This window comes from Cyanistes caeruleus, chromosome 1, assembly GCF_971803275.1.
Source record: "Cyanistes caeruleus chromosome 1, bCyaCae1.hap1.1, whole genome shotgun sequence".
NCBI lineage: Eukaryota > Metazoa > Chordata > Aves > Passeriformes > Paridae > Cyanistes > Cyanistes caeruleus.
Genome location: NC_141701.1, coordinates 138,356,539 through 138,366,154, shown reverse-complemented (window position 1 = coordinate 138,366,154; position 9,616 = coordinate 138,356,539). Strand labels below are relative to the sequence as shown.

Below are 9,616 nucleotides of genomic sequence, written 5' to 3'. Positions count from 1 at the left end.
GTTTTGACCCTGGTCAGGACCTGGTTTTAATTTTGTTTCCCTCCCCCCACCCTCCTTGCTTTTTTTGTCTCAGGCAGGAAGCCTGAAAACTCTCCCTCCCTTTTCATGAATTGCAAACATAATGCTCACAAAACTCTGAGCCAGTGAGCACCTCTCACTTGACTTTGGAGTTTATTCATCCCTAAGGTAGAGCTATTATTTCATAATTGGAAGCACCTTCGAGGGCCTCTTTTATCAGTGGTTTAATGGATACCTGCAGCTCTGCCACTGCTTCCTTGTGAATCTGCCTTGGTGTTAACAGCTTTTCTCTTGCTCAGCTGTTTGCAGCTGCTCTGGGGCTCCTCCCTCCCAGGACATAGTTTCATCCTGACCGAAACCAGCATCCTACACAGCGTCACTGCCATTGGGGCAGACAGGTACTCACCATATTTCCATATTTCTTCCCATGCTGCAGGAAGAGATCATGACCTCAGTTATGTAAAACAGCAGATGGGAGAACATATTATGTACTGGTAAAGTCATGACCTAGTATGCACAAGGCCTCTAAACTTTCTAATTAGGGACTGAGCTAATTAGAAATGGCTAAAATGCCCATGTAGTACACATGTTTTTATTTCATGAGCTTCAAAAGAGATATAAGCCTCTAAAATGTTTAGCATTTATTAAATTGAAGCCTGACTTTTCAAATGAAGTCTGTGATTACACGAATCAACAATTTTTATGAGAGTTTGGAGATTGCTTTAATGAGTTTGATAAGGTTAAGATGTTTTCACGAACATTTTAGGGAGTGTCAGCCCAGTGAATGGCTGAGGCTAGAGAAAAAGGCATTAGACCACAGCTATGGCAAAGAGGTGCTATGTAGTGTCACAGCCAGCTCAGCCTTTGATTTCTCGCTTTCTTTTTTGCAGACTAATTGTAATGGTCAAACCATGATCTACATTAAACTTTCCAGGAGATCCTTTGCATCAGCTTGGGATGTAAAACTAAGGTGGCTGAGCCAAAACACAAAAATTTTCTAGTCTTTCTAATGAAACTTTTATTTTACTATTTAAAAACCACATGAAAATAACAAAGACCCAGCCAGTCCCCTTTTATCACTTTCTCCCATGGTTTTCTCTCTAGTGAAAAGCTGGAATGACTCATTTCTGGTTAGAATTGTGAGAAGCAGGTGAGACAGCAGAACTAACGTTAGCTGTGTCACCTATGGTGTTATTGCTAGGTCAGCCTTTGAGCAATCAAATTCTTTATAAAGGTTTCTGTTCACTTTTAGGTGGAAAGAGGAAGGAAAACCAGCAGAGAAACTTGCAAGAAAGCAAACAAGACAAAATGTGGACTTGGATTCCTTAAGACAGCTCTGTTCGAAGGAGTGATGGAATTGGAAAGGGGTTTGGGCCTTGAACTCCAGTGACTCCTTGGGAATGGCTATGATATACTGAAATCACTAAGAACTCTGAGCCAGCACATAGTTTCCTTCATACCAGCCCACTCAGGGACTTGAAATAACTTTTTTTTTTGTCAGAAGCAAAACACAGAAATGAAAGATAGAAACACAGCTTGACATGGAAATGTCATGACCTTCTACCTGACTCTTTCTGCAGTAGCTATTGGCACAGAAGGGTTGGTTTTTTCTTTTATAAAGCAGAATGAAATTCAGAAGAGTTGGTGCAGGGGCTATGATGGAACAGAGGAACTGGAGAAGGAAAAATAAAAGGCAGCATCTGTACTAGTTAATTAAACACAGTCACAGGGGCTGGAATTTGATCATCCATACTGTGAAACTATGAAAGCAGTCCTCCCAAAGGCTTTGGTGAGAGACTAGCTTGCCATCTATCACACATGTTCTGTGAAGGGACCATTCCCATCCAAGCTTTAGACTGTGATTTGCAAGAATGTTTACTCAGTTGAATATCACAGTTATCAGATTAAGTATTTTTCTGAGTCACTGGGATCAATAGAGTGAAACTTCTTCCACCAGGATTGCTGTCTAGTTCAGCTTTCTTCAAGAACAATCCATGGTGACCAGGCAATACCTTCAAGAGAAAATATCATGCTATATAACAAAAGAATTTGGAGAACATCTGAAATAAAACATATGTGTCTATTTTTCATATTACTGATTTCAGGCAGCTGAAAATTAAAATCTAAGTCACTCATTTTTTTTTTCATGGATTTGTCTGATTCTTTATGAACATGAAAACTTTTGGCATTCACCATTTCCAGTGGCAGTAATTTCCACTAAGTACAGGAGCAGACACTAGAGTGCAATTGATCTGATCACATATGGGTGCCTACTTTAAGATGAGATTAACTACTCCCTAGACTTCTTTGATTGGGATAAATAGAGCTCCAGTGAGTCTGAAGGGAGCTTTGATGTAGATACACACTAATAGATACCTACAGAACAAAACTTCCCCTGCTTTTAGCTATGCTTGTTAAGCTGAGGGGAAACCTATCAGTTTCTGATGTTCCTCAGAAAAAACACCCAGTATTAACCAGACAACCTGACATAACTTCACTTTGGTCATCCACTGGAAGCTCTGCTGGACCTTGAGGCTGTGGTTGCATGAGACTAGCAATGTGCAGTATGAGTTGGATCTTCCAGTTTCAGAGCACCCACCAGAGACTGGGTTGTTTACCAATTCAGGCCAGACCCGTGCACTGAAGTAAATTCTGAACTTCTGTGATTTGGGGAACCAGAAACTCCCCTGTGAATCTTCTCTAAGCCTGAATTTGGTACAGTATAATAAAATTAACTTCAATATGAGCAAAACATTAAACACACTAGGTTTTATTTATTTTTGCATAACCATGCATTATTTTGATTCTGCTTATCAGTGGTTGATAAACAACCTTTCCATTTCGTCAGAAAACATACAAGGTACTTGGAAATTTAAGTCACTTATGCGGGGCTATCTTTAATTTTCCAAGGTATAAATGGACGTTTACATTGTTCCTTTGATTGTGAGCATTTTTCATTATAGGTTTGTAAAAATAGGTATTACTATTTTAAGGATTAATTGCCTGTTAGCTTAAACCATGGTGAGATCAAGACATGACTAGCTGTGTAGAAATGACTAAGATTTAGCTTAGGCAAAGGTCTTAGGTCAAGATAGCACAAAGAAGTGTCCGCCTTCATCGACTGTAGGCTTTAGCTATTCAGTCAGAAAATTATTCATTACTTTTCTCCACTTTTAAATCTGTGCTGTGACTCAGAGGTATATTTTAGTGCTCCACACAGAAATGATACATTTGGGAATACAGTGCTCAAGAAGAGAAAAGTGATAAACAGTTTAACTACACAGGTAAGTAGGGAGCCAGGTCGTGGCAAGAGCAGAATCAAAAGATCAGTTTGACCAGAACAAATCTCACTTTGTTCTTAAGTAAGGCTGACAATCAGATACTTGCAAAAAAATGTCCTTTACTTGCAAACTGAGACTGCAAATACAAACAATAGGTGTGCTTGAATTTTTGTTAGAACTTTTACTGGATGCTCTGAGAGAGATGTGAATATTGAAGATCACGATGGTGATGTGGCTAACAAACAGAGCAGAGTAAAAAAAGCATGTGTTGGCCACTGTCCACTCTGCCTAATACGATTTGCAAAAATAATCTGCTGGCAAAATGAAAAAATTTTACAAATTCCTTGCTGATTTTCACAGTAACACAAATAATCTTCTCTGAACTCTGAATAAAAGTTCCTCCTTAAGGCAGAAAATTCCTTTGTAGTGTCATGGTGAAAGAAGTTCTTTACTGAACTCGTGAGAAATCTGGGTTCCTTTTTCTATATTCTTTACTTTCGTTGTTCCCTCATCAATTGATTTTTCTCATAATGCACAGTTATATAAATAAAAATAGCTCATCTATTAGTTGAGTCAGGAGATGGGGAGTAAATTGACAAGTTCATGCAAAAAGCCCACAGCATCTGCACTTTGTAAGAAAGTGCTTTTGTAGTACAGAGAAAGAACAGAAAGAAGGAATTGATTGTATGTCTATGTGTAGGTGGTAAGAGTATTTTTAGATAGAGGTGAGAGGCTGGAAGCTGTCAAAAAACCAAGAGTAGGAGCAGAGTACACAGGAGATGCCCCAGGTAATGTGTTTTATATCAGGCAAGTTGAACCATTGTATAAAATAAGTAGTATTAAAAGTAAGATAAAAATATATTCTATTTATATTAAAAATATTTGCTAAAATAAGTGCATATGTCTAAATTCAGAATGGTTTCTCTAGAGCATATCACTGCTGAGGTTATAAGACCAAAAAGAGAAAAGGTCTCTAAAAAGGAGTCAAAACTGGAGGAAACAACAAAATGAGTAAGGTGGATATTTGCAGTATCTGCCTGTTAGATATGACAAAGTTTTTGTATTTGCCTTCTTGATTATTTCCAAGAGAAAGAATCAACACTGTTCATAATGAGATTATGTTGGTAAGGAGGGGTGGCAAACAATGAATAAACAACCCAGATTTAATACCAATCACGTTTTCAGCAGCACATTTCTGCTGGTTACCTAACACCAGTTCTGGCACTATGAGTAACAGGATGGCAGCAGCCACTCTCAGATACGCATTTCTAATTAATTAAAACATGACACACATCTAGGATTACTGCGACTGAGGCATAAAATAATGGACAGCTGAACTTGCAGAGATTTGATATAGACTCAGAAGAAAAAAAATAGAAACTAAATAAAATTGCAATTTGCCCTTCAAAATTAATAGGCTCAGCTTTTTATACACGTAAAGCTAGTAATTGAGAACTTTGAATTTGAGGAGAAAATGCAACATTTCTATGCCTAATTCAAGCACCACAAATGGATTTTTTTTTTTTTCAAGACTGAATTTTCAGAACTGTGAAGCTTGTTTTCTATGGATCTATGTTTTATCATAGATTGTAACTATCACCTTTTTCCCCACAGTTGCAGCATTTATAATGTCACTTTCTTATGTGGATTCTTCTCCACCTCTATATGGCTGACTGCTTCCGCAGACTTTGTGGGAGCTTAACTACCTCTAAGGGAACTCCCTTTTGGCAAACACAGTTAAATTTGGACAAAGGTTTTGAAGGTTTGGCGTAATAGAATGGACAGACACTTCAAACACTGACATTTCATAAGGAATCAGTTTACAAAGAGAGAGATTGATGTTGTTGTGTGCCAGGTATGATACAGAACAGTCAGAACACCAATAGATACATGAATTGAGTCCTGTACTCTCTACCATATCTCGCACGTACTACATAAAGCAATTACAGTTGGCAGTCCTTTCAGTCTGGGGTTCATGAGGTCAGTACATGTACTGGATGTTTCCAGCTAATATATACATGTAGTCCCATCTAAGGAATGAGTATGGCAGCATTCCTACATCTCTGGGAAAAAACAAGTTCTGTGAGTAAAGGTTGTGAACTTTAGCTCTTTCTACTCCACTGAAATGGCAGAGAAATCCTTCATGGGCAGAATACACAACAGATACTAAAATTGGGACTTGGGCTGGACAGTTTATTTGTAATGTGGAATCTTTCATGACTGCACTTGGGCAGGGACTCAAAATTACATATCTTCTGGCACCTTCAGCTCTATTATGCTTGTTGATCTTATGTGGGACCATTGGTTCAACCCTGACTCAGAGGGAAGAGTGCCTCAGACTGAATCACTAATGCTGTATCCTGCAGCGCTCTAGTGAAGCCTTGGCATTAAAGAAGGATAATTACATTGTGGTTACTATGACTGATTTTTGAGATGCTTTTATATACACCTCAGGCATGTCAGCAGGTAAAATGCAGTCAGCTTATTCAGAGGTACCCAAATGTTCCAAGTATTTTTTATTGCAAAACTGGGCATTCAGATAGGATCCTACTAGACAAAAACATCCAAGAATTACTCTTTATCTTTTTCACCTATGCGTAATTTACAAGAGAGTGTGTATGAATAAAAAACTACTGTCCTGTCACACAAAAAATTTCTTTTGCCTTTTAATGATAAATAATGGACATCTATATACAAGATATTGTTTCCCTTACAATAGAAATGATGGTGTCTACTCTGTTTTTTCCAGACTCTGTGAATGACTCCTGAATGAGTGGGTGTGACAGTATTATCAGCCTTACAACACCAACAGAATTTTAATAATTGTGTTTTGTGAACAGACAGCCCAAAGTCAAATGATCCTTGGTGTCAAGGGGACATTCTCAGCAGTATTGAGGCTTGAGAAGAAAAAGCTTTAAGGTATATGCAGTGTTTTCTACTTGTCTTGCATATTTGTTGTATAACATATATGAGATTTCAAGGAAATATCAATATTGGAAGTTGCAGACAGATTGCAATTTCATATGAAAATATGCCCACATGTTCAATTAGACCTATTGATGCTGATTTCATCTTTTCCTCAATTACAGTCTGTTTCTCTCTCTCTTTTGCTGGCACTTCTCAGGTCTTTTCCCATTGCTCGTCCTTCCCTCAGCAAACCAGTTCTTTCCACCTTTTGATGGTTTCACTGTCTCCTTCCTCCTTCCGTGTGTTAAAATAGTCAAAGAAGAAGTTAGACCAGCATTCCCCTTCATTAGATTAATAGAGTGCAGACAATTTACACATCTCCAAGCCACTGTTTCAGGCTGTTTGCAGATTCATTCAGATACTACTGTATCAGTTACAGTCAGTTAATGCTTTCAAGGTTATCTTTGCAACCAAGAGAATCAGATACTGCTTTTTCAAAGAGAAAGATAAGATTATTTACAATTTGAAAATGTGGTGAAGGCCACTTAAATATTTTCAAACAATGCTTGAAAACTTTTTTAATATAGTAAGAGACATCAAGCCAGTTAACTCGAAATAAATGTCAAGGACTACTTTGGGCAACTATTTAAAAAACGAGATTTCTTCAGGTATCATCTATTACAGAGTGAGACCGACCCCTGTATGCAGCGAGGAAGGTGCGTGGCTGTTGTTTTCACTGTCGGTTTCGGCAGGGACAGAAAGGCCTGGGTATTTCACACGGGCACGTCAGTTGGGAGCTGTTGGCGTGGCTCCAGCAGCCCCGGCTGAGATGGGCAGCAGCACGGACGGACCGCCCGCTGCGATCACCGATTTCTCACCGGGGGCCGGGCGGGCCCGGGCCCCGCCCCCGCCCCGCCCCCGCCCGGGCCCGCCCCGGCACGTGACCCGCGGTGACGCCGCCGTGCCCCGGAGCCGACACTGGCCGGGGCCGCGGCGGGAGCGGAGCGGGAGCCGCCGCAGCCGGAGCGGGGCCCGGGCGGCAGGTGGGTGGCTGCGCCTCGCCCCTCGGCCCGCCGGGGAGGGGAGCGCGGGGACGGGAACAGGAACAGGGACGGGGACGAGCGCGGCGCTGCCGCCGCCGGGACGGTCGGGCAGGGCTGGGTGGCCCCGCGGGGACACGTTCGCGCCCGGGCCGGCGCACGGGGCCGCAGCCCCCCGGCGCCGCCCTCCCGCCCTCCGTCTCCTGGGGCGCCTCGCGGAGCGCTCCCCGCGCCCGCCGGGGGTCCGGGCGGCGCCGCCCCGCGCTGCCCCCGGCGGCGGCGGCTCCTCCGTTCCGCGGGCGGCGCCGGGAGGCAGCCCCGCACCTGGGCGCTGCCGCGGGCCGCGCTGCCGGGCGGCGGGGCCGGGCCGCCCGCGCTGCCGTGTGCGAGCGGCGCCCGCTCACCTGCGGGAGACAAAGGGAGGCAGCGGCGGCCCCGCCGCCCTTCCCGGGCGCCCCCGCCGGGCCGGGGGGATCTGCCGCCCTTGTGGGAACTTGAGCGCGGCAACTCGGGCTGGCTGGGCCGGGGCGGCTCTGCCGCGCTATTTATATCCAGCCCTCGCAGACAACAACTTAACAAAAGCCCGCGCCGAGGAGCGAGCGGGGCTGCGAGGGAGCTCGCCTGGGGGCGGGGGGGAGCTGCAGCGGCGCTGAAAAGTTGTCCTGACACTTGTTTAAAATGCATCGCTTATTCAGTGCTCTGAGTCACGGGCAATTATTAAATGGTTGCTTATTATGCCTCTAGCGTTTAAAGACGTGTGAGCTCCGGGTAGGTAGTTTACTTGCAAGTAGTGCTCGGTTTGTAACTGTTTGAGGAAAGAGTGAAGGGCTGAGCTTGTTTTCATACAGGTTGTAAGTTGTCTGTGTTTTGGTTATATATGTTGTTTCCATTTGTGTGCAACTTTTGCATGCTTTAAATGCACGCCTTGCAGAGGGAGGCTCTTAGAGGCGTCGGTGAGGACTGGTCTGCGTGAAAATGCTGGCTGAGGAGTCAGGTGTGCTGGACAAGCAGTGCTGCCCCTTGGGAAGAAAGGTATGAATAGGGTTGAAGTCTGACAAGAGACCGGTCTCCCATGCAGATACAGCCTGAGCCCCTAAGAAAACTGCCCAGGGAGAAACCGAATCGTGGAATCTACTGAGGTGTCACTAGGGTATCTCATCTGGCCTGAACTGTTAAGAATTTATTTTAATTTAGCCTTCATAATTGAGTTTATTTCTGTATCAGCACTGCGGAAGGGTTCATTTCAGTAGTGGGTGAAGTTTGATGCTGAAAATGGAAAAAGATTACACAAGTCAATTGCTTCTGCTTTGTAGGACACTGCGAACAAGGTCATACAAAGAAATTTAAGGCGATCCGTTAAGACTCAGTAGCATTTTTAACACCTTATCATCTGCTTGTATTAGAAAGTAAGTAACAATTCCCTGTCCTCAGTAAGGGTTTGGTTTTTTGTTTTTGTTTTTTTTTTCCCAGAGGAAAGTAAAACAAATACCAGAAAGTGTTTTCGGTTATTTCCCGAGACTCAGTTACCTGGTTCTGGAAGATGAGAAGTAAATGCTGCGTGCCTGATAATTTCAAAAGAGAGGGTGGGAAGGGGGAAAGTCTTGAATTCTAGGATAACGCTGAAGGTAGAGGTGATCATCTCTCATACGATACATGAGCATACTGTATGTGTACCATATATGATCATATTAATGATTCTGTGTCTTAGGACCGTGCTTCTTTCAAGAATTTGCATCGGGAGAGCATCATTCAATAGTTGAGACTGGGTGCTGTAAGGAGGTGAGGGTGCAGCAGTTGCAGGGTTTAGGTTGCTCCAGGAAAGGCTCAGCTCGGAGCGGACCTGCAGCTCTCCGAACCCTGCCTGTCTGAGGGTGATTGGAGCTGTCACATCGGGTCTGGATAAAAACCATCTCCTTCTGTGGGGACGCACATAAAAATCTGGCTAGAGGCAAGTGATGGCATGCGGAACCCCTGGTGCTGCGTGTGCACCCGCTGTGGGGAGAGCTCCCCGGAGCCCTGAGCGGGCCGGGCCGGTTCCGAGAGCAGCGGAGCCCTGAGCGGGCCGGGCCGGTGCCGGGAGCAGCGGAGCCCATCGGGCCGGGCCGGGCCGGGAGCAGCGGGGCCCATCGGGCCGGGCCGGGAGCAGCGGAGCCCATCGGGCCCGGCCGGGCCGGGAGCAGCGGAGCCCATCGGGCCGGGCCGGGCCGGTGCCGGGAGCAGCGGAGCCCATCGGGCCGGGCCGGTTCCGAGAGCAGCGGAGCCCATCGGGCCGGGCCGGGAGCAGCGGAGCCCATCGGGCCGGGCCGGGCCGGGCCGGGAGCAGCGGGGCCCATCGGGCCGGGCCGGGAGCAGCGGGGCCCATCGGGCCGG

The 9,616-nt window shown here is 44.9% G+C and overlaps 1 protein-coding gene and 1 long non-coding RNA gene across 32 annotated transcripts in view; both read left to right on the top strand.

Annotated features, from left to right (window-relative positions):
• The first annotated feature begins 257 nt into the window (after positions 1-257).
• On the top strand, positions 258-2,722 carry LOC147655946 (uncharacterized). Its single transcript, XR_015279244.1, has 2 exons — positions 258-416; positions 1,271-2,722. It is a non-coding gene; the product is annotated as an uncharacterized LOC147655946 (long non-coding RNA).
• A 4,414-nt stretch (positions 2,723-7,136) lies between these two features.
• Positions 7,137-9,616, top strand: part of ARHGAP12 (Rho GTPase activating protein 12) — a 76,050-nt gene continuing 73,570 nt past the window's right edge. For 12 of the 31 annotated variants that reach the window (XM_086863074.1, XM_086863060.1, XM_086863051.1 and 9 more), the window contains exon 1: positions 7,137-7,249. The gene's annotated coding sequence lies outside the window, so the exon portion shown is untranslated. Of the gene's footprint in view, positions 7,250-7,847; positions 8,015-8,177; positions 8,279-8,559; positions 8,653-9,000; positions 9,195-9,616 lie in introns of those variants that run through there. The other 19 variants (XM_086863029.1, XM_086862969.1, XM_086862941.1 and 16 more) reach the window with 7 other exon arrangements.